Source organism: Amphibalanus amphitrite, unplaced genomic scaffold, assembly GCF_019059575.1.
Source record: "Amphibalanus amphitrite isolate SeventyFive unplaced genomic scaffold, NRLGWU_Aamphi_draft 000050F_arrow, whole genome shotgun sequence".
In the NCBI taxonomy this organism is placed as follows: domain Eukaryota; kingdom Metazoa; phylum Arthropoda; class Thecostraca; order Balanomorpha; family Balanidae; genus Amphibalanus; species Amphibalanus amphitrite.
In genome coordinates, this window is record NW_024881546.1 from 612,936 (window position 1) to 636,432 (window position 23,497).

Here is a 23,497-nt window from a genome sequence, read left to right on the forward strand (position 1 = left end):
TTTGTCTATCAAATGGCTATCTCGGTTTTTTAAAAATTTTGGATTTTGGCCTAATTTTTTTCAAAAAACTGACTTTTTTGGGAAAATCATTATAAAATCCAAAATTTTGAGTCTATCGAAAAAACCGGAATATATGTCAGAGAAGTGGTCTATGTGCACCTACATACCAAATTTTAGAAGAATCGGTTCAAAAATGTGGGAGTTATTCAAAATTTTATGACGTCACGACACACAAAATTTTTGAAAAATGACTTTTTTGGAAGTTCTAGACCTCGTACGGAAACAAAAATAGCACCATTCGATTCGCCGTGAAAAACTGCATCAGATAGACACCTTTTTAGGCCTTAACAACCAACTTCAAAATTTGACCTCACTTGACCTGACCTTGACCTGACCTCGACCTGAAATTCATCCAGAGGTGGTTCATATCACTTATTGAGTGTGCCTATTGAATTCTATGAGTAAAATGACCCATAAAACATGTGTCACACATGCCCTTTTCTATATTTTGTTTTTTGGTGACCTGACCTGACCTGACCTGACCTTGACCTTGACCTCTGAATGATATTGTATGCAACGAATATTGTCTTGGTAGCCTAAGAACACGTTTTGAGCGATCAGTCTCAGTCCATGACTCCATTCTTCGGCAACTACGGTGCAAGGCCGATACTGTAGAAACTTGCAATTTGTACCCTTGACCTGACCTTGACCTTGACCTCAAACTTTAAATTGAGTACATGTTTTTAGTAGTTCGTGATGAGAGCTTTCGATTGGCGTTTGAATTTTCCAAATCGGACCATTAGTTCGGGAGATAACAGGGGGGGTAAAATTTACCCCCCCCCAGCCCCGCGCGTTCGGCTGGAGACCCCAGCCCCGCGCGGGTTAACCCTCGCCGGCCAGGGGGGGGGGGGCGGGGGCGGGTGCCGCACCCCTCCATTGTTTTTTTTTTTTCGCGATAGCTCCAAACACGCTCGCGATAGAGAGCTAAAACTTGGCATACCTGACGTTTGATTCAAGCCGGATCTTTTGACACCAACTGCATTTTCGGGTCAGGTCAGGTCACTGACCTATGACGTCATAAGTGAACCTCTGCACGGTTTTCAGATGTCGCAACTTTGCAATGCCCTCACTGCCAGAGGAGCTTTTACAGGGAAATAAAACTTGCAGGATCTAATATCCATTACGAGTCGCACAACTTGCATATCTCGGGATTTTTACTAAAGGTCATATGAGGTCAGGTCATTTTCGTGACCTCACCATTATAAGTCAATGTGGAAAAATGAAAACTGCTATTCTGGCGCCGGGAACGATCTCCAACTATCTCAAGCACACAGAATCAAGATTTGATGCACTCCTTGCAAGATTACATGCGTCACGGGCCTGTGCCCCCATTGTATGCGTTAGTCGCCTTGCCCTTATCCATAGAAGTGCATTCCAAGCTATTCAATTCATCAGTCATCATGCTCCTCAGGCGGCCTAACCCTCGAATACACGGTACATACTTGAATGTCAAGATAAAAAAATCGTGCACGTTACAGATGGTTTATGCTGAATTGGTTTTCTCTGTTCTGTTTCCAATTTGTAGTCATCGAGTTTGTTGTCTTTAGGTATTGCAAAAAGTCCTCGCCTGCACGGGGGGGGGGCGGTTGATGCAACCTAAGGTTTTTTGCGAATAACTCGCGTAAAAAGCGGCAGATTGCAACGAAACTTTCAGTACTCTCGCATTGATTAATTTTACACCTACCCTGAAAATTTCATTACCCTGACCCAAATGACCTTTGACCTGTGTGTGACCTACTTTCCGAGACCATGTTTGGCCGGAATCGCGATTCGGTGCATGTCGGCTCGCATAAGCCGCGCGTCAAGCTTTTCGTGGTTTCAAACGTTCAAACATACGAGTATGATCTGATGTTGCTCCCATGCATTAGGGTGGAAGTCAAGGCCACCTGAAGGTCAGGTCAGGTCATTGACCTTTGGTAGCCTCGGTTCACTTTTTCGAGTTTTACATGTTTCTAGGCTAGTTTTTCGAGCAGAATTCGAATTTAAATAGCAACCATTTGAACATTTACGAAGTAGTTATGGTGACTTCGTAACATGTTACGAAGCTGTCAGAGGCGGTTGACACGTACTATGAATACCCGTCACGACCCCTACTGGTTGACCTGACCTGACCTGACCTGGTCTAAATGGCTTAAAGACATCATCTGTGATCAAAACTAACACGATATTCGTGATCAGCACAAAAAAAAACATAGCAGCCACAATTTACGACTTTCTAATAGGTCCCGATTTTCCCGATTTTTTTTGGGCCATTGGCCTGACCTGGAAGGTCAACCGATGACCTAGGACCTTAACATTGGGTATCATCGGCTTCCTCTCGTGACGGGTAGCACGTTCGTCTTTTTCGCGTAGCTCTAGCTCGATCAGGGGCCAAACGCGAGGGGGTGGGGTCGTACCCTGTGCCGTCGAAGGACGCAAAATGGCCTGTGCCGGCGAGGGTTAAGATGTCCCCAGAGAGTGCGAGTTATTCGGTGAGGCCATGTGGATACTGGCCCCAAAGATCTTTCCATAATTTCAGTTCTCTTCTCATCTAATGCAACACTAAAATATGTGGACTGAACCACAAAAAGTGAAAGCAGAGCTACTTTCTAACTTTTATTTTCCTCCGTTTGGGTTTCCTGAAAAAAAAATCAGCTTCTTGAATGTCTGATTCAATGGAGAGAGCCCACAGTAGGTATGTGAGCAGGGTTCCAGAGTTTGGGGAGGGGTTCGCTGCGCTAACCACAATGCTCGACACTGATTACCTTATATTTGCCCATTGGAATAACGCTAGCTTCCGTAGGAAGAAGGGCAAATGTGGACAGTGATAGGAATACAATTAACCCGCGCCCAGATGGGGTCTGCCGAGCAACGCGGTCTGATGGGGGGGGGGGGCATTTTGGCCCCCCCCCTCAGATCTCGAGAACCACGCAACATAGCGACAAGCGGTAAACGGTGTTGGATAGCCCCAACAGGGAACTACCTTGTGACCCAATTTCATTGACCTCGGTCAAACCGATGACGTCACAGGTCAGGTCAAAGGTCGAATTTTCACCGTTTACAGGCATTTCAAGAAATGCGTTGTAAAATCGTGTAAAATGCATTTCATTGAAAATCATCGATGGGGAAATGTTCTTCAAACACATATTTTGCTATTTGAGGTCACTGATACCAGGTCAGGTCACAGAGGTCAGGTCACTGGGGGGTCACAATATGAAAGTGTCGTGTGATACATGTTTTATGGTCCATTTTACATGACAAATGCGATTATGTGGGTCAGACAGACTTTAGGGCCAGCTTAGGTCATGTTTTGGTCAAGGTCAGGTCAAGGTCAGGTCAAGGTCAGGTCAAATTAGGTCAAATTTCAAAGTTGATATTTTTGCATAAAATGGGTATCGATTCGATGCAGCTCGTCACGGGGAGTTCAATGGTGGTCTCCGTTTTGCGCTACGAGGTCTAGAATTGCTAAAAATTGAGTTCAAAAATTTGACGTCATCAATTTTTAACAGTTTTTTCGCTATAACTTGGCCAAAAAAAGAGATATCGATCTAAAATTTGGTATGTATATCGAAGAGCGCAGGGACTATCACATATATTCCGGTTTTTTCGAAATTCGAAAAATTTTTGGAAATTTTTTGAGTTTTTCTAAAAAAATCTATTTTTTTGATTTTTGGGGGTCAAAATCCAAAAATTTCAAAAATCCGAGATAGCAGTTTTGTAGCGCCGTTTTTTCTCTACACAACCACATAAAGAACTTTAAAATTGCTTGTGAACTGTAGAATTGGTGAGCGTTTCAAGATGTCATGTTTTTTGCTCATTTTTACTCGAACATGACCTCAGTTTGACCTCAATAACTCCTGACCTGAGGTGACCTGTGACTTGAAATTTTGTGTGAAGGTGTCAAATTGATGTCCGGTAAGGTACCCAAAATTTGGCGGCGCTGCGCGCCGCCGTTTTCTCGCTATTTAAGAAAAACCACAGGGGGGGGCCAAAATGGCCCCCCCCATCAGGGCGCGGGTTAACCCTACCCTTGCTCTTTTTAATGCAGCCCACGCCCATCTTTCAGATTTTTGCCTGGTGTGAATGGGAGGCTGAGGACACAACTACTCTCCAAGCACAGCTCCCGTGGCGTTACACCCCGGATCATCACCACAGCACCATCAGCCGTCCGTGGTTTTCAGGTATGGATTAGATGGAATTTTTATTGTCCAGAGTACCTAACGAGAGAGACCAGCCGGTCTGGTGTGAAAACAAATAGCATGGGTGAGTTATTTAACCCGCGCCCCAGTGGCGGTCTCAGCCAACTTCGCCCTTGTGGGGGGGGGGGGGCATATGTTACCACCCACCTCTAACTCAAAAACTAAGAGGGCTAGAAAGACGCGGTAAAAAGCAGTCGATAGCTCTTAATGCGTACGTTTGAAAGTATTTCAGTCCGTTTTCATCTTAGAGCAATATTGGGGTCAGCAGAGGTCATCAAAGGTCACAATTTGCCAATTGTCATAACATTTTTCAGAAAACATGCCGTTATCTCAGGAACTATTATAGCTAGAAAAACGCATGGAAAAGCAATCAATAGCTTTTGAGCTTTTCTTTTGATAAGATCATAATCAAAATTGACCTCAGGTCAACGGTTTAACCTCCAGTGGACAAAAACTCCAAAAATCGCTGTTTTTACGAAAAGTGTTTTTCGACAATAACTTTCGACTAAAAAAGCCACGACATTTCCATTGCCAGAATCGTGTTCCCCTCGCCAAGACGCGTCGAATGAACTATAATTTGACCTTGAAAGGTCAACTTGAAAATTTGACCTCAGGTCAAGGTTATGACCTGACCGAAAAAGGTCATGTTGCATATCAGTCGATGCGTCTCAACAAGACAAACACAATGAGGCCATCCCCAGCGTTCTATCTCTTTCCAATCGCGAGTTATTGGCAAAAATCTGTTTGTAGCCTCAAATGATCTCGGATGACTTTTCTAGAGGCTATCAGCAAAAAAAAAAAGACACCGTAGTCATCACGGGTGGTCCAAATCATTGTGATTCTAAAATATTTGGATTGTTCCTATGCGTACACACGGATCTAGAGGCATTTTCATTTTTCTCCATTGACTTGTAATGAATGGTCACGCCACTGTCCTGACCTTAGGTCACGGATATAAAAAATCCGAGATATACAAATTGTAGGCGCCCATAACATCCTGCAATCCACCAAGTTTAAAACCTCTCTGACAAACACTGCAGGCTGGACATGATTGCAAACTTTTTTAGGCTTGGTCAGTTAACTTGGCCTGGTGACCTGACCTGACATGACCTGGGGTCAAAAAATTTCACACATTGTCCAAAATTGATGTACAAAAGGCTACTCAAAGCGGCGCGGCGCTACGCGCCGCGGTTTTTTATTCACACGCAAAAAACGCGACAGGTTGGTAACATATGCCTCCCCCCTGGGGCGAAGGTTAAACTACCACTACAAACTACTGACATCTGTGCTATTTTTTTTTTTTTAGCCGAGATTGATTTTGTTTTGTTGCATGGACTGGACAGTAGTTTCGTTGGGAAACAAGTTCTCTTGCTATGCAAACATTTTCACAGGGTTATTGGACAGTGATGGAAAATGCATCCCCTGTCATTTCAGCAATTTCTTCCTTGGCTTAAATCCTTTGAAGATTGGTCTGAGCCGTGAACGTATCAATGTGTAATTCGAAAATTGGATCATTGCAGAGACAATGTTATAATCCTTCCAGCGACTATGACATTGAAAGGATCATCACCTTAGATGAAAGTCAATAATTGTCTGAATAATACACATTTCCAGTATATACCAACATCCATAATACAGCCCTCATAGCACGATTTCTAAGGCCTTAACAAAAAGCGAATACCACTCATAGTAATGGATGCATTATCAAATGTGGCAGTGAGCATCCATGGTCCATGAATGATATGATAAAAATGGAATTTGAGCATCTGTCTCGTGGAGTCCATAAATGCAAACAAATTGTAGTTACTGACAGCATGATATATAAAGTAGGTATGTTTTGGAACATTGCCAAGCCCATTGATCCGATAAATACTTATTTTGCACATATCATGCCTTCTTCAGTCATTTAGGTACACATTCCTTTTCATAAATCACGTGAATTTAGCAGTGTGCCTTATGTAAATGTAATGCCCCTTTTACACCTTGACTGTGTTTCTGCCAAACGGAAGCTCGGGCTGGTTAGGAGCAGTAGGCACTCACAGAGGTGTAAAAGTTCCGTAATTCTGCAGTGCATTCTGCCTGCTACCTGCTCCGGCACTTTGCGGCCCACCAGTGGGCTCTTTTGTTCTTCATTCAATGGCCTATTGGCTTCCGCGGGAGAAATGCTTACTGAGTGGCAAATGTCGGTCTCTATTTGCTTTGAGTGCAAGGTCAGTGGTTTTTACGCCGCTTATGAACCGTAAAGGCACCGATACGGGAGAATTATTAGCGTTCTTGCTCCGTAACGGTGCGTTCAAGAGTCGGACGCAACGGTACGAGTAGTTCAGAGATTTTCTCCTAGATGGCAGGCCAAACAGTGCGGTGGCGGAGGCCATTAGCATTCTAGCGCCATAAAAGGGAAAAGGGTGGAGCGAGGCCAGAGTTGGGTCGGCAGCCAATCAGAGCCGAGGGTGTGTGGCGGTGCTGGCCAATCGGCGCTGTGGGCGGATGACGTCACTGAGCGACCTCGCGGTCGATGCTTTCTCGTCAGTTAGCGGGCGACGGTGGCGGCGGCGGCAGCCTCTCAGTTCGGGGAACCGTTTCGGCTGGCAGCGGAACACAGCGGGCTAGCGCTGCTGATTGAAGTGCAGGTAGCTTTGAAGGCTGTTTGATGTATGCCTCCATGTAATCGGCACCGAACCGTTTTGTTACGTAATCGCGTCTAAACTCAAAGGCAGTCACATACCACAGCTCTTACCAATCTGTTGATTTTGTGTTGTCGTCAGTGCAGTAGTTAGTTATTTTCTTTTTCTTTTTTTGAACTTTTCTTTCATTGTGGTAATTTATTGACAGTTTTTTTTTTAACACATCGTAGCTAAATGTATTGTAAAATCACACTTGATGTCAAGCCTTCAAATACAAAAGGAGAATAATTCCCTCTTGCACATGAATAGCACAGATTGACTATTGAGTAGCACAAATTGCAAGAGCATATCGCAGTGTTTTTAACTATCAGCATTATCTAGCATGAAGTTTTAGCTCATGCCAGATATGGCAGCGACCGCGACGTATGACGAACTAGGGAAACGCTACGTTCAAAACGCAAAGCTGAACTTTTTTTTACAAAGACACGCCATTTTAAAGTCACGGCATAATGGGTAATTAACTGACTAGTGTCGATGAACTGAAATGCAGTTATCGTTCTAACTTCTAATTATTCAAAAATTCAAATGGAATGATGGTTCACAATGCATGAAACGAAACAAATTGAACTTATTCTCAGTTCGGAATATCATCATAATCCTTATTACCTAAGCCGTTTTTTTTTTGTTTCTATCTAGCAAAACAATCACACCACCCGCAAATGCCAAACAATGATTTATACTAATTGTATTCATCAAACTTATGTTTTCACGAGGCCTTCATTTAGTTAATGAAACGATTCCGGAACGTAATGCACAATGCAATAACCACTGAGAAGAGGCAAACCAAGCATCACTCAAACTACATGAGCTAATTACGGAGCGAGCGAAGCGAGCGTAGTCTTTCCTTAGATTAACGGAAATTTCTGAGTATGAGCGGCCGGCCGGCCGGCCGGCCGTGGTCACGCTTTTGCGAGGCTTATATCTCAGCAACCACTTGACCGATTTACATGCGGTAATTTTTGTAGGGTAGCTTCATTCCTTCTACCAAGTATTGCACTATTCCCGATGCATGTGGGTGACCCCTTATGCACGTGCCACGTGCAAAACGAAGAGGTGTCACTTTTGTAATTGTTGCAATATCTCGGTAACTACTGGGCCGATTGCGCTGAAAGTTGGCATGTAGGTAGGCACCCACTAGGCAATGCATATCCATGTGCCAGAGTTGGGGTGCTGCTGCACGTGCGCACGTGCAGGGGTCGTTTCCAGATCTCGAGAACGGCTGGACCGATTGCGCTCAAATTTGGTACACGGTTACGGAGCAGTTAGTAGGGTGCCGTGCACAAGTCAGTTGGGACCCATTTTGCACGTGCGCACGTGCAGGGTGCCGCTTCCAGATCTCGAGAGCGGCTGGGCCGATTGTGCTCAAATTTGGCACATCGCTAGAGACCGATTAGTAAGGTGCCGTGCACAAGTCAGTTGGAGGTACCCCCTCGCAATTTCGCACGTGCAAGGCCCACCCTCTCGCTCGCTCCGTTAGTCGCCGCAAAAGGCGTTATACTGGTAATAGTCATAACCAACGCTCATCAGTCATCAACGATTGACACAAACTTCTGTCATCTTTGTAGCGTCTGTTCCATAACATCACACCCTAGCCCCTGACCGCTTCGCTGGGCTTTCAATCCAGTTTGATACGCTCTAAGAAAGAAGCCAGGTATATTATTCCACGAACCGGCCTGGCATTGCAGTGTACTGCTTTTAGCAAAGCCCTGAAATGACTCCTGCCCTGAACCGTTTCCAGCAAGCTATTTGAGAACCTTTGCCTTTGAAACACGGGACAGATGACGATGTCATTGGTTTCAAGTAATATTATGAAACATCCAACAGCTATAGGGGAAAAAATTTTCTTGTTAGAAAATGTTTTTTTTACATGTTGAATTTTTATAAGCATGAACAGATACTGAATAAATAACATGCTATATGAAGTTAAAGGTAGTGTGCCACCTTTGAAAGATTTCCCATTTTATTTTTCCTAGGATAAGAAGCTTCTGTTTTTACCTAATATCGCAAAAAAAATCAAAAATGGGCCTGGAATAGTGCCTTTTTCGCCTAAAAGTTTATCGGTTTTTCGATATGTATAACAACTGTAGTGGGCTCACCTGCAAACAGGCGTCGGCAACAATCGCGAATGCGGCGCACATGTGACAATAAGCAAAGGTCATTATAGAGTTACGACGTACGGGAATGAGTTATCAGCTGTCTAATCGTAGACAACACAATGTCGAGCCTTAAACTGTAAGCCTGTATTGGTATTGTTTCTTTTATTTGAAGTATTGTTTTATTTTGAAGGTATTGTTTTCTTCTTCTTCTTCTTCTTCTTCCTTACATAGATATAAGCTAAGAATGTAGCAGGACACCCATTCCCTCTGTAATGGTGTTTTTTTCTTTTTTTTTCTAGAAAAACTTTCACCCTTTTTTTTTCCCTTCTTCCTTTTCTCTAACTCACATATTGTTCTATGCAATTACAATCAAATGAGTGTCTCCCACCTCTCCTGAACGAAAACATAATTGATGCATTCCAACACATTGGTCCTCAAACTCTGTCTTTTGATCACCAGAGGTTCGAACTAATAAGAAACAATTGTAAGTATTACTCTTGTTCAAGGCCAGGATCCTTTCTACATAACAATGACAACGAGAATCTTATCTTGCATATAAACGCTAGATCCATATTAACAAATGAGAAGTTTGAACAATTTCAAACATTTCTCTATACGACTGGCAAGCACTGGAGCATGATATGCGTTTCAGAGTCGTGGCTGGACCCGAGCACCGAACAGTTTAGACATATTGAAGGATATACGTCAGTATTTTGCAGTCGCAAGGATAGAATGGGTGGTGGAGTGGCACTCTATGTATGCAATGAATGCATTAACTCAACTTCTGTTCTTACATTGAGTAATGTAGATGATGCTGAACATATATTTGTTGAGTGTACTCATCACTCATTGAAACTCATTATTGGTGTAGTGTATAGACCCCCAAACACACGAGGTTCACAGTTTGTGGATCAAATGGCTGCTGTGCTTGATCAGCTCAGTCATACGTCGTCAAATGTCTTAATTGCTGGGGATTTTAACTTTGACATGTTTCAAGCGTCTTCGGATTCAAACGTTGAACATTTTACTAACATGTTCTTATCGTATGGCTTCTTTCCCTGTGTTTCAAGGACTACAAGGCTGGGTGAGGGTGATAGTGCCTCTCTCCTGGACAACTTCTTTTGTAATAATTTATCGATCATAAATAACTCCGGTATCATTCTTGATGATATATCTGACCATTTTCCAGTTTTCATCGACTGTGCTTTTCAGGCGAACGACTCTCATATTCGTATGAGACAGACTGTAACCTCTTTTAACTACAACAAAGTACCAGACTTGCAATCATATTTGCAAAACGAACTGACTGATATTTGTCAATTGACAAATGCCGAGGATGCGTGTAAACTGATCATTGACTCTTATACCTCAGGAATATCTAGGTACAGTGATACCTACATACCATCGAGGAAAAAAACTCCGATTAAGCCTTGGATTACACCTGCTATATTGGCATCTATCAACAGGAAAAATGATCTATTCCGCCTAAAAAAGAAAACGCCTACTGCTTATAATGTAAACCAGTATAAACGATATAAAAATATTTTTACACAGGTTCTTCGGAACGCCAAGAAAACGTATTACCAGAATGCTCTGAAAGATTCTGGTCCGAGAGAAACATGGCAAATTTTAAATGAAATGACTAAAGGAAATGTACCACAGCACAGGCTTCCGCATACTTTTAAAACTAATGAGGATGTGGTGACTGGTGCTGAGAACATTGCCGAATCTTTCAACACATATTTTGCTAACGTCGGTATAAAACTTAAAGATAACATACCCCCAAGCGACATTGACCCCATTGCTAACATTCCTAATGAAATAGGAAATACGTTTTCACACTTTGAAGACATAAACGAGATTGAACTGGAAAACATTATTACTAACACAAATAATGTTGGCGGTGGAATTGATGGTATCAATGCTCGTATTTTCAAATCGACATTCCGTGCAATATTAAGGCAGCTTGTCTTCTTTTTTAACCTTTGCTTACGCCAAGGTATGTTTCCATCCGGCCTGAAAAGAGCAGTCATCAAGCCAATTTATAAAACAGGTAGTAAAGACAGGTTCTCAAACTACCGACCTATCAGTATCTTGCCTTTTTTGTCTAAAATACTAGAAAAAATAATATATAATAGATTAGAGTACTATTTCGATAGTAACGAAATTATAAGTAGCTATCAATTTGGGTTTAGGAAAGACATGAGCACATACATGCCCATCCTTTTGGTGCAAGATAAGATCACTGAAGCATTTGAAGCAGGCAAAGTTGTATGTGGCATTTACCTAGACCTCCGCAAAGCTTTCGATACTGTAAATGTGAATATTTTACTACAAAAGCTATATAGGTATGGCATTCGTGGGCAGGCTCATATGATGATTAAATCATATTTACAGGACCGTACACAGTGTGTCGAGATAGATCACTCACGATCTAGCCTCATTCCCATCGATATCGGTGTGCCACAGGGATCGATTTTAGGACCACTCCTCTTTCTTATTTACATTAATGACTTCCCTTCAATATCTCCCAATTTTAATGCATATTTGTATGCAGATGACACAGCAATTTTCGTTGAAGGGAAAGATGAGCGACAACTGCAGTCACGGATAAATAACATTGTGCCTAAAATTTCAGATTGGTTTGCAGCAAACCAACTTTCAATCAATACAGACAAAACATTTTGTCAGCTTTACAATAACTCGCGCAATAAAATAACAATAACCGTCTCCCTTACTGGTAACAACATCAAGTTTGTTAAAACAGTGAAATACCTAGGTATGTATATAGATGACGACATGCGATGGAAATCGCACATTGCTCACCTCACCAAGATACTTAGCCGAAATGTCGGACTTATAAGCAGAGTCCGGTATTTTGTTACCAGTAAACAGTTGCTGCTGCTATACAATGCCCTTTTCTTACCGTATGTGAACTATTGTTGCATGATCTTTAGTAATACTTACAGTACTAGCATCACCAAACTACAAACCCTACAAAAACGAGTCATTAGGTTGATTGATGGTAGTGAGAGGCTTGCTCACACTGCCCCTATTTTTAAAAAGCTGAAGCTGCTTCGTCTTACCGACATCGGTAAACAGCAATCATTACTTTTACTGCATCGTAAGCTAAATGAAACTTTGCCCACATCCCTAGATAACTTTTTTACCTTAGCTGAACCAGACCGAGTCACGCGCTCAGCTCATCATTTCAATGAAATGTTCACTGAAAAACTATACCGTACACACACGATACGATGGGCTGGTCCCAGGCTCTGGAACCAAATAATCAGTCCTATGTTTCCGAACATACAGACAATTCCGGCATCCAAAAGACAGCTAAAAAATATAATAAGAGGTTCTCTTTTAGACTCGTACTGATATTCATATGCACCTAACCTTACCTTAGATTCTTACTGATATCCTGGTAGGAAGGCCCTCATGGCCTTGCGACCTTGCGCGGCGGGCGTCGAGGTGCTGTGTTTGCCGCATAGGTCCGTCGGGGTCGGATAGCCGGCCCTCGGCGCCTGCCGCCGGGGACGTGGGGCTAGACTGCGTTCCATTTCTACTATTTCTATTTTTTCTGTCCTGTTTTTTTCTTCTTCTTCTTAGTAGTGTCTTGTTAAATCAGTTGAGGAGAGAGAGAGGTGGTACATTTCAGTGTTCCGTTTTTACAGTCATACCAAAATGGAATATTTTGGTAATACCCACTGATTATTTGTGTACCTATGGTAGTGTCGTTTGCCGTTTTGGTTATATGTGTATCACTTTCTTTGTATTGTATCAATGTGTCATGTGCCGTTTATGTTGTGTATGTGCGTTTGTGGATTTTTCTTTTTGCGCCTGCCGCAAGAGGAAGTCCTAGAAGTTTTAGATACCGTAGTGGTCTCTATCTCCGATAGAGAAAGCAATATTAGAATAACTCGCCCCTCATCTACCCCGCCTGCCGAGTTAGGCTCGCCCAGCAACAAGCTTGCTTAGCTGGGTGGCCTATTTCGGTGGGCACTTGACCATGCTGAAACCTGACCAGGAACCGACACCGACCTTTTGATCTGCATGCTACCGGCTTATACCCATGTCCTTGTGTGATTGTTCCAACTCCCTGTGCGAATGTGTAACTAACCAAGGTATGAATGTTTAGGTACTGAAGAAAAAAAAAACAAAAAAAACGTGGTGTCTAGTCAAAGCTATTTTTAGCTTTGATTTCTTTCCGCCCCTTGTATGCATGACTCACAACACTACTTGCATCTGTATTTGGCTGCACAGGTTTTTTCGCTTCTTTTTTTGTTATTTTCCTTTTCTTAGCAGGGAGTGTCACGACTTGCATATTTTTGTTTTTGGTGTTAACGTATGGTTCTGTGGTCGTGCGGGACCGTGGGTGGACACTCCTGGTCGTCTGTTCATGGGCGGCGGACTATTTCGTAGATTAGTTAGAAAAAAAAAAATAATTTGGCTGTCGAACATTATTTATGGTTTGAACTATGATTTTATGTAAAATCATTGATATGAAAAAGCCGTCTCTTAAGTTATGACCCCATTTCACCACACGCAAGTGGCAGAAATGACAATGATCAGCTGACGCATTTTTCTTGGCCGAAGTCAGAGCGCGCGGCCCGACGCACCACCACCGCACCACAAAGTATGAGCAGAAGCCGCGCCCAAAGCCAGGGCCCCGGTAACGTGAGGAAGCCGAGTCGGGGCAGCGTGCGCTGACCCAAGCCGGGGCCGCAGCTTTGGGCGCGGTCTACCGCATCCCCGCGGGCAGCCCCGGGCTATCACATGACACCGGGAGGACGCGCGGCCCCGGCTTGGGTCAGCGCACGCTGCCCCGACTCGGCTACCTCACGTTACCGGGGCCCTGGCTTTGGGCGCGGTCTACCGCACCACCTAACAGGCGTGTTCGAAACCGCAGGAGATGATGATGAACGGGTTTATCGAAACTTGATTGGATGAGCATATCGGTAATAGCGATTTCAGTGTGTGCATTTATTGTTCATAGTGATGTGAAATGTGGTTGGGGTACGACCGACAACCCGTCGGGGCGAATTTCGCACTGGGGTACTCAAAATTTGAAGAACTTAAGACGTTTCCATGAGTTTTGAAGGTATGGATAAGTTCTAAAAATCCGGTTCTCCTTACCTGGGCCATTAACTCCATACGGTCCAGGAAAGCTGGCACACTACCTTTAAGTATACAGTAGTTTGGTACAGATAGAAAACCATGAAATGTTCTGCAAGGACACCAGGCCAAAATTAGACTTATCGATTTGGGGAAGACAGCAAATCAATGTCATTTCAGGAAATCGTACGGCTTAGCCTTTCTGGGAAATTGATTGACAGCTTTACGACGGAGACTTCTGTCTGCGATGAGCGCAAGCAGCAAGCCAGCGTTGGACTCTGGCGATGCCATAAAAACGACAACAAAAATAGCAGGGAAAATGATAAGCTCTTATGTACAATTTTATACCAAGCAGACATCAAATAATTGCAATTGTACATAGCCGTTTTTACCAATAGCCAGTTGATACTTGATAGGTATGCTAGGAAAGAATGATAATCGAAAGAGCAATTCAAAGCTAATTTGGAGAATGTGTTTATAACTCCAGTAACATAACCCGCGCCCCACTGGGGGGGGGGCTATTTATAGCCCCCCTCTCGTTTTTCTGCAATAACTTCCAAACCGCTTGACGTATCGACGCCAAACTTTCAGTACCTTCGGCTGCATCAATTTGACACCTTGTGTCAAAATTTGAACTTCGTAGCTGCCATAGGTCGGCCGGAAATGACGTCAGAGTGACGTCATGTTCGTCCGATTTCGACGCAAAACATTGAACCACGGCAATCGCTCCCAAGAGCTCAGTTTTTAAGCTAGATCCAATTTCTTTGCATGAAAGGACTCAGAATTGACCGCGCTATCAAACTGCTATCTCGGATTTTCAAAATTTTGAAAATTTTGAAAATTTTATATAATAATATTCAAAATTTATATTTTTATATTTTTTTCAAAAAGTTTTTGACTTTTCGAAAAAACCGAAATATATGTGACAGAACCCATGATTATGACTAACTCTAGCAAGTTTTAGCTAAATATCTTCAAAAATGGCCAAGTTATACGCATTATTGCAAAAAATTCACAATTATTAATTTTTCAAATCAATTTTTCAGTACGTATTTGACATCGTACACCAATATAAATGGCACCATCGTGTTCCTGAGCTCAAACTGCGTCCAATAGACACCTTTTTTGTTGAAAAATTTTAACTTCAAAATTTGACCTTTTTTGACCTGAAAGTGACCTGACCTAAGCTAAATTCGACTCAAAATGACCTTGAATGACACAGACGACATCAAATTCGAAATCTATGGCCTAAATGGACCATAAAACATGTGTCACGTGACCGACGCATGATATAATATTTTCGTGACCTGTGATGACCTGACCCTGACCTGAAAATCAAAGTACAAGTTTGGTACCCTCAAGGTATCTAGAGCATCTGTTCACGAGTGTGGAAACGAAAAATGAGCCTGATCTGACTTGTAAGACGGCGGCCGGAGCCCAAAATGTGAACAAGCCAAAGTGCTAATAATTTTTACTTTGACCTGACCTGTGACGTCATCGGTGACCTCGAGGTCAATGAAATTTGGTTTCGCTCGACAGTTTTTCCGGGGCTATCAGACGCCGTTTGAATTTTGACGATCGGCCCAGTAGTTTCGGAGTTAGGAGGGGGGCTATGAATAGCCCCCCCCCCCCAGTAGGGCGTGTTATACACAGACCCCAGTGGGGCGCGGGATAACAATGCATCTGTATTTGTATTTGTGCATTTGCCTAGGCTATATCAAGTAAATGTCTCTGTTCGTGAGTGCCAGTCTGAGTAGGCGCCTCGTCGTGAGTCAATCTCAGAGCTGTTCTTTCTCCCAGCTGTTACCCTGTTCCGAATAAAACAAAACCGTCTCCTCTCATATTCAAAGGTGCCAGCCAATATCATCAACATCTCTTATCGCTTGCACAATTTACAGTATTCATAGGTAAGCTCTAATTTTTATGGTTGCGAAGGCATGAAATAACTCGCAGCGTAAATAGATGCCTCAACGCTGCGAGTATGCGAGTGTTTTGCTGGATATTGTCTTTTTTGGCTTTATCTGTGCTGAGTAATTAGTCAGAGGCTACGTTTCCATGGCACAAGTTAAGCCGATTTTGAAAAAATTGATTTGCTCCACCCAGGGCTGCGGAGTCGGAGTCGGAGTCGGAGTCGGAGTCGGTCGGAGTCGACAGTTGTGACCGGAGTCGGAGTCGGAGTCGGAGTCGATTTTAGAAACCCGAGCCGGAGTCGGAGTCGGAGTCACCGAAAATCTGTCGACTCCGCAGCCCTGCTAGGTCTGAGGAGTCGGAGTCGGGAGTTGGAGTCGGTCGGAGTCGACAATTCTGCCCGGAGTCGGAGTCGGAGTCGGAGCTGGTTTTTGAAAGCCGGAGTCGGAGTCGGAGTCGGAGTCGCCGAAAATCCATCGACTCCGCAGCCCTGGGCCTCCACCGTAACATTTAGGCATAATGTAAAAATGTAAATATAGGATTAGGTGCTAGCTAAAACCTGTTACGCTCATTTTTTTTGCATAAGGTAAATAGTTTCCGAGAAAAACGCACGTGAAATTTCGCTAAATCGATTTATGTAGACGTGTCATGGAAACGTAGTGAGAGCTGGTGAGAGCGTCGTCTAAATTTCCAGCAGAATAATGCAATAAACGAAAGTATGAAACAAATGAATACAACACGTTTGACTTTACACATTGAAATGAAAAGTCAGGTGGCGACGGGCCGATTTAATTTGTGAATAGGGTGAATATTGTTGCGTATTCATACATATATCCTGTAATATTCATCCTACACAAAGTGCTGTTCATAAGGCTTGTCCGAAATCCAGTCATCCTTTTGTCTAAAGGATGACACAAGTTCTTGTCTGAGGAGAAATACTGAGAAACTCAACTTAGTCGAGCCGTATCTTGTGCCACATATTCTGGGCGGATTCGTTTGGGCCGGCGTTCCTCCCGGCCAGTGCACATTTCCCAGATATACCGTCTTATCGGGCCTCGTCACGGGAGATGTACGGCGGCGCTATTTGAAATTCCCGTCCTCGGACCGCCGCCGTCGTCCGCGACGTCCGCCACTTCCGAGCGCAGCTCATCGGCGGCGGCGGCCGGCCGGCGTCGACCGCAATCGGGCCGCCAGAAAATCTTCATAAATACGCCAGAAGGTCCCGCCGGCCTCGATAAGGCCCGACTAATCAAGTGGATTGCCGCAATCAACACTCTATGCGACAGGAAGTGAAATGGCCGGCCGACTGATAGTCGGACCCGCCGGTCGGCCGGTCGGCCGGTCGGCCGGTCGGGCGGCGGCGGCGGGCGGCCATCGGGGCTCGGGAATCTCGGCCCCGACCGGCCGCCATGTTGCCGCCGCCACCGCCGCCGCCCGCCGCGGCAGGACACATAGTGCGTATTATTTTTAATTTCCCGGACACACGCGCACAGATCGATGGCAGATTGACACCGAAATTGGTTCCGTAGATGTCCGGCTATGCATTTTTATCAATGTTGAGCCGCGACACGCAACCGGGAGTGCAGGGCGACTGAATAATGCGGAACAACTGCCATCGCTTCTTTGTGTGCTGGTATTCAATTATTGCGCTTTTAGAGCAATATTGGGCATGACAGATTGCACAATACTGCATTACAGAAGTGCAAGCGTTCCAGGTGTTGCATATCACGCAAGGATATTATTTTCTATCGCCCGTCTATGATTTCATTTCCCTTCATCTTCCCCACGCAACGTATGTTGACTGTTGACACAACGCAGTGTCCTTTCTGTCAAATATTTGTCTTCTTTCGATATTCTCGTCTACATTTGACAGCCACTTCTCGACTGTCTATTTACCTAGCAAGTAAAGCAAATTATTCTTTTTTTAAATAATTTTCTATGAAATTACATAGCATTTCAATACATTTATTTATGCTTGCATTATGTTTAACAAATCAGCAACTGCAAAGTTACAAAAATGTCTCATTCCAAGCCCACGCCAAACACACAATGTGTCAACTAATTCCTACACACATCCGTTCAATTACTGAAAACAAAGACTGGTACTTCAACAGCGTTGCGCAATCAAATTACTCGTCCAACAACCGCCGTTTGACCTCGCCTTTTCAGCCATTGACAGGCCTCAATGGAAACGTGACAGCCTCCCTGAGAAGCCAGGGTTCCCCGTTTCTTTCTTGGTTATCCTCTTTTGACCCGTCTTGGACCTACTAACCTAACCCAGCCCTGACCCAGCTCATGACCTGTCTTGCGATCTTCCTCGAGACCTGCCTCGTGGCTTGTTTCGTGACCTGCTCCGTGACCTGCGTCGTGACTTGACCTGCGACCTGGTGCGGTGTTTTCGCTAGTCGTGTCGCGTGACAGCCGCCATCGAGAGCATCCCAGTACTGATCTGGCACTCCCGCGGGCCGTGATGACGTCATTTGTCGGACATAAATCGCACCTACACGGCGCGGCGCATTGTTCCAGCCGGCCGGCGAGGTCAATGGTCGTAGGCTCTTACCGGAGAGAGAGGCCGCCAGGGTCGGCGCCGCTGCTTGGTGAGAGATGACGGGGTCGGCCTGTCTGTGGAGACTGGTGCCGCGACAGTCACAACGTGACACCACCGCTGTCACCGTCACCATCACAGTCCTCACCATCGTCACTGTCTGCACCACTACAACCAACACCGTCATCACTATCCCCTTACACCGGTGGATTTTGCACGCCGGCACCAACGCAGCGGAGGTGCTGAGACCCAGGACAGGCTGGGGTGAGCTGAGGGCTCTCGGCCTCACACCTCAGCAGAGCGGTGCTCCGGTCCGGCGGTCCGCCGCCACCCTCCTGCCACAACAGAGCCACAGACACAACTGGTCATTCCGTCTCCGTCTCCTCGTAATGTGTCATAAAATCGCCATTGACTGATAATGCTCGCTAGCTTCCCGTTCATAGGTAGCCGAGGTATAAAGTGCGCTCTCGTCCCGTACACGAGCGGTAATAATAGGTCCACATAAAACGCCAAACACCGAATAAATCCCGCCGCCACCAACGCGCTCATTGGTGAGAGGGGATGTAAAAAATTTAGTTATGACTCAATATACGTGAGATTGCTTGCACATATGGTATATCTGCCGGAGACAGGGCGGCCGTAAACAGGTGGCTAGGGGTCTTGGCCGCGGGTCGCCGGGCACTCGGCACACAGGAATTCCAGAACGGGGTCACCCAGGACGGGCGGACGGCTCGGGCCGCTCTGCTAAAGGTGAGGGGATAAAAGTGAAACTGACAGCTATGGTGTGATGGTATTGGGGATGTTCTTGGGGTGCTGCTCTAACCTGCGAGCTGATTGGGAGCGAAGCGAAAATTCTACTTGCAAGCTTACATTGAAGCAGAGTTTATATGTTGTTTTCATACAGACATTTCTCCTTATTCATGCTGGTTTAATCTGGATAAAAAATACAGGTTTAGTACGTTCTGCTCCTCAGATCATTTTCGATTTTTACTTTTTATCAATCAAGCTTTTTATAACTATATACGCACGCTATAGAAATACAAGTGGTGTTGTTATTTCTTTTTTGGACGCTCGCGATAAAAAATAATAAACTGACACGAGGCCAATTACATTTCAGTAACCCTTTTTTATTATTTCAAATATTTTCAGGTGGCTGCCCACCAAAACGAAGCTGTATTTTCTGTCCAAATCCACCCCTATTGTCTCTGTCCGGGAGCCGGCGGACCGGGCCGGCCGCCGCCGCTCGCGGAGGGTCTGCATGGTGGCTCCCTCATCGGCCGCGGACGGCAGCTCGATCCCATTTGCATAGTCGACGAGCAGCGTCCTGCCGCCGGCGGCGCTCGTAACCAAAGTCGGGCCGGCGGGCCGACGCGGCGAATCGCGTGCCGCCGCGCCGCGGCCGCCCGCCCGGTTTGTTTGCGCTGAGTTGTGGCGGCCCGGCCGGCCGGCCGCCGGCCCGCCAGCATGCATCGGTAATGATTCGGCAAGGCGTTGTGTAACATTCATGATAAGGCGGAGATAAGTCAGGGCCGATGTCTGCCGACGACGGCCGGCTCTATGTCTCGCAGCTTTATTCGCCGCGCTGACCACTAACTTGGGAGATTCGCGGGCCGCGGCGCGGGGGCGAGCGGACGTTTTCGGACTGCAAAACATCACAACGCCGCCGGAAATGTTCAATCTGCAAAGTCTGGGTGTTCAAAAGCAGAAGTCGCAAGAGACGCTGTTCTGGACTTTGAGCTATGGGACAAACTGGCCAAAGTCGTGTGACTTAACGAAGCGACAACGATGGAAGACCCCATTTCTCTTGATGTTGCTATTTCTTGTTAGCCTCGAAGCAGCAAGTTTGTTGCCGTGTTACACATTATTTTTGAATTTGTGCCATGCCACATATGTATGTATTTTTGCGTAGTTAGCGCCAAAACAGTGATATTTTCTGGATATTTTCGAAATATCTATACTCCTTAACAAAAAAAGTTCGACATCGCTTTATTTGAGGTGAGCGATGACTTATTCGAGCATCATTATAAGTATTCTGGTGTTGAAATAATTTCAAAAATATTTTCAGGTGGCTCTCTGACAAAATGAAGCTGTATTTTCTGTCCAAATCCACCCCCATTGCCTGTGTCCAGCAGCCGGCGGAGCCGGGCTGGCCGCCGCCGTGCGGAGGGTCTGCATGGTGGCTCCCTCAACGGCTGCGGAAAAGTTTTAGCCCGATCGCCCAATTTCTTAAAAAATGGCCAAGTTATCTACTTTAACATATTGCCGTAATCAATGAACCGTTGCATGAATCATTGACATTGTTAGTGTTCCAAAATGCAATTTTCAGTACCTTTTCGGCATCGTTCACCCTCAACGCTGGCAATGAGCCTCCCGCCTGAAACCGTTTTCCAATACTGGTGGCGATACACACCAAAATCAAGAGGATAGAGAACAAGGTACCCGGCGCCGCTCCCTACATGGGCCATGGCTGGACTTTTTTCACCCACGCACCCACCATGCTCCAGCCGTTCTTACTCCCATGATGATTTTATCATGAACAACACATATAACGATTTGTTTTCTACACAGCTAAATGTATGTAAATAAAATTGCAATACCTATACATTCAGACAACTACGATATACATCAGCTATATAGGTATATATAGCATTTAGCATGGGTGGAGCTTTTCCAAGGAAGTTGGTGAGACAAGAAGTCGTCAAACCTACAATGTCCGATTATCATGTTGAATAATAGAGTAAATCCATGTGAAACCATTCCTATCATTACAGAGTAATCTTTTGCAATAAAAGAACATTTTAAAGGTGCTCAATGCGAAAAAGCTTGATTTGCAAGGCGACCAAGTGCTACAACTAAGCTAAAGTTGCTGGGGCAAAAATCAATGCTGTCTGGTGGGGCACAATGGAAAGATGGTGGGGCAGCTGTCCCTCTAACTGTATATGGTATAGGAAGCTCCGCCACTGGCAATTAGGCTTGGGATAAGTCTTCCTATATATGCATATGCAACGGCACGACGGAGCGTAAGTCAAAGCCATCTACCGTGCATATGGTAAAATTCAGTTTAGACTATAAAGGGCTGGGCAGTAGGCACGACGTGGATCGTTGTATATCGACGTCCGTCTATCCCTTATCCGTTGATATAGGTAGTCCATATGAAGCATCCATTGTCTTCATCTCATCGAGTCTAGCAGTTGGGTACCTCAGCCGTCCAGTCTAAATCGTCTGCCATTCGGCCAAAGGACCAACAGACCATGAAAAATGCTCCATGTATATTTGGATAGCCATCTAGTGCAGCATTACTCATGTTCAGAAACTTATGGAATGTCTCGAGCCTTGATTGCAAACGAGCTGTCCTGCCTGGGCATTGGCTCATTACTGGGTGGACACTTTTCTCTCTGGCCTCCGTTCATGACAGTGCTGAACATAATCTGACGGTCAGTTTCGTGTAACACAGCGGGTAAGCCATACCGAGACTAGTCTGTCCTTGAGATAAGCATATATTCAACGGGAACAGAATCATTTACGACAAGATATTTAACAGTGACTGTTACTGCAATCAGAAATAGTATACGCCTACTTTGAAAATATGCGACAAGAATCGGTACATAAATCTAGCGACGTCACGTTGTTAATTTGCGCAGCTAGTGACAAAGTCTGCTAGAAGACGTGTCCCGTCCTCATCTGAATTTAAATAACCTTTCGATGTTTTCTGCTATCATGCTGAAATATTCAAACACATGCTGCACTTCTTAAAAATCCGTATTCGACAATTCTGAAGCCTCCAACACAATTGGAGAGCGGCCTCTGTTTCCTGTTCCGTCATCAGCCGGCCTTCCGAGCGCCGGCGGCGGCCGATTCGGCTCTGACCTCGACGTGACCGGGCCGGGCCCAAATCAAGACATCAGCCGGGCCGGCCCGGCTGCATATACGGGGCCGTAACGGCCAGCGTCGGCCGCAGCCGGCCGCGCCGCCGCCGCCCGCGGCCCGGCCGCCACAATTATTTACCGGCCATTCGCAGTCGGCCCCGGCCGGCCGCGCCGCGCGGCCTGACACTAATTGACGCCGCTCGACGTGAGCTAGGACCTGCTCACTTATGCAAAGAGCATTGTGATCTTTCATAATCGCTGTTGGGCTATGGCGGCCGTGCGGGGCCGTCGCCGCTGCCGCCAGTGGACACAGTCCGAGACCGCGCCGAGATGGCGGCGCCGCGCCCCGCGCCCCGCGCGCGTCACGCGCTCCCACCACCGCCGGGAAAATATGGCAGCCCAGATGCGTGGGTGTGCCGGCTAACACGTGTATTTGTGACGGCCGCAGAGCGACTCCCAATTGTCAGACTTACCTTATAAGGCCCCGCGAGGATTAGTCAGAGTTGCGGTGGCGTGCCGTGGCGAGGGATCAGTCCCCAATCAGGCTCTGTGTTCTTCTGCCTCCCGTTCCCGGTCACAACTGGCGTGCCGAGCCAGCACCCCGCTGACCGGTGACCGCGACCTGCGCAGGGGCGCGTCCAGAGAAAGAGGGAAGGAGGGAATGGCAGTGGCGCATTGATATGTAAAGGGATTGGATCGCTATTTACGTGTATGGGTTAACCCGCGACCTGGTGGGGGAGGGGCTATTTTTTGCCCCCTCCAGACTTTTCGATATATCTCCAGAACCGCTGCGCCGATCGTCACCAAACTTTCAGTACCCTCCCGGACATCAATTTTACACATTGGAGCCAAAACTTTTTTCAAAGGCTATGATAGGTTGGCCGGAAATGACGTCAGAGTGACGTCATGTTCTGCCGTTTTCGACCCAAAAAAGGGTTTCGCGGGAAGAGCTGTCAGGCCTATAGCTTTGCAAATACAGAAAAATGATAAAGACATAAAAGCTGTAGAATCGACAGGGCTACAACACTGCTGTCTCGGATTT

At 45.6% G+C, this 23,497-nt stretch overlaps 1 protein-coding gene across 2 annotated transcripts in view; it reads right to left on the bottom strand.

Annotated features, from left to right (window-relative positions):
• The window catches only part of LOC122377757 (homeotic protein ultrabithorax-like), a 197,020-nt gene extending 173,994 nt beyond the window's left edge, over positions 1-23,026 (bottom strand). For both annotated transcript variants that reach the window (XM_043358150.1, XM_043358149.1), the window contains exon 1: positions 22,929-23,026. The gene's annotated coding sequence lies outside the window, so the exon portion shown is untranslated. The remainder of the gene's footprint in view (positions 1-22,928) is intronic.
• Positions 23,027-23,497: the final 471 nt, after the last annotated feature.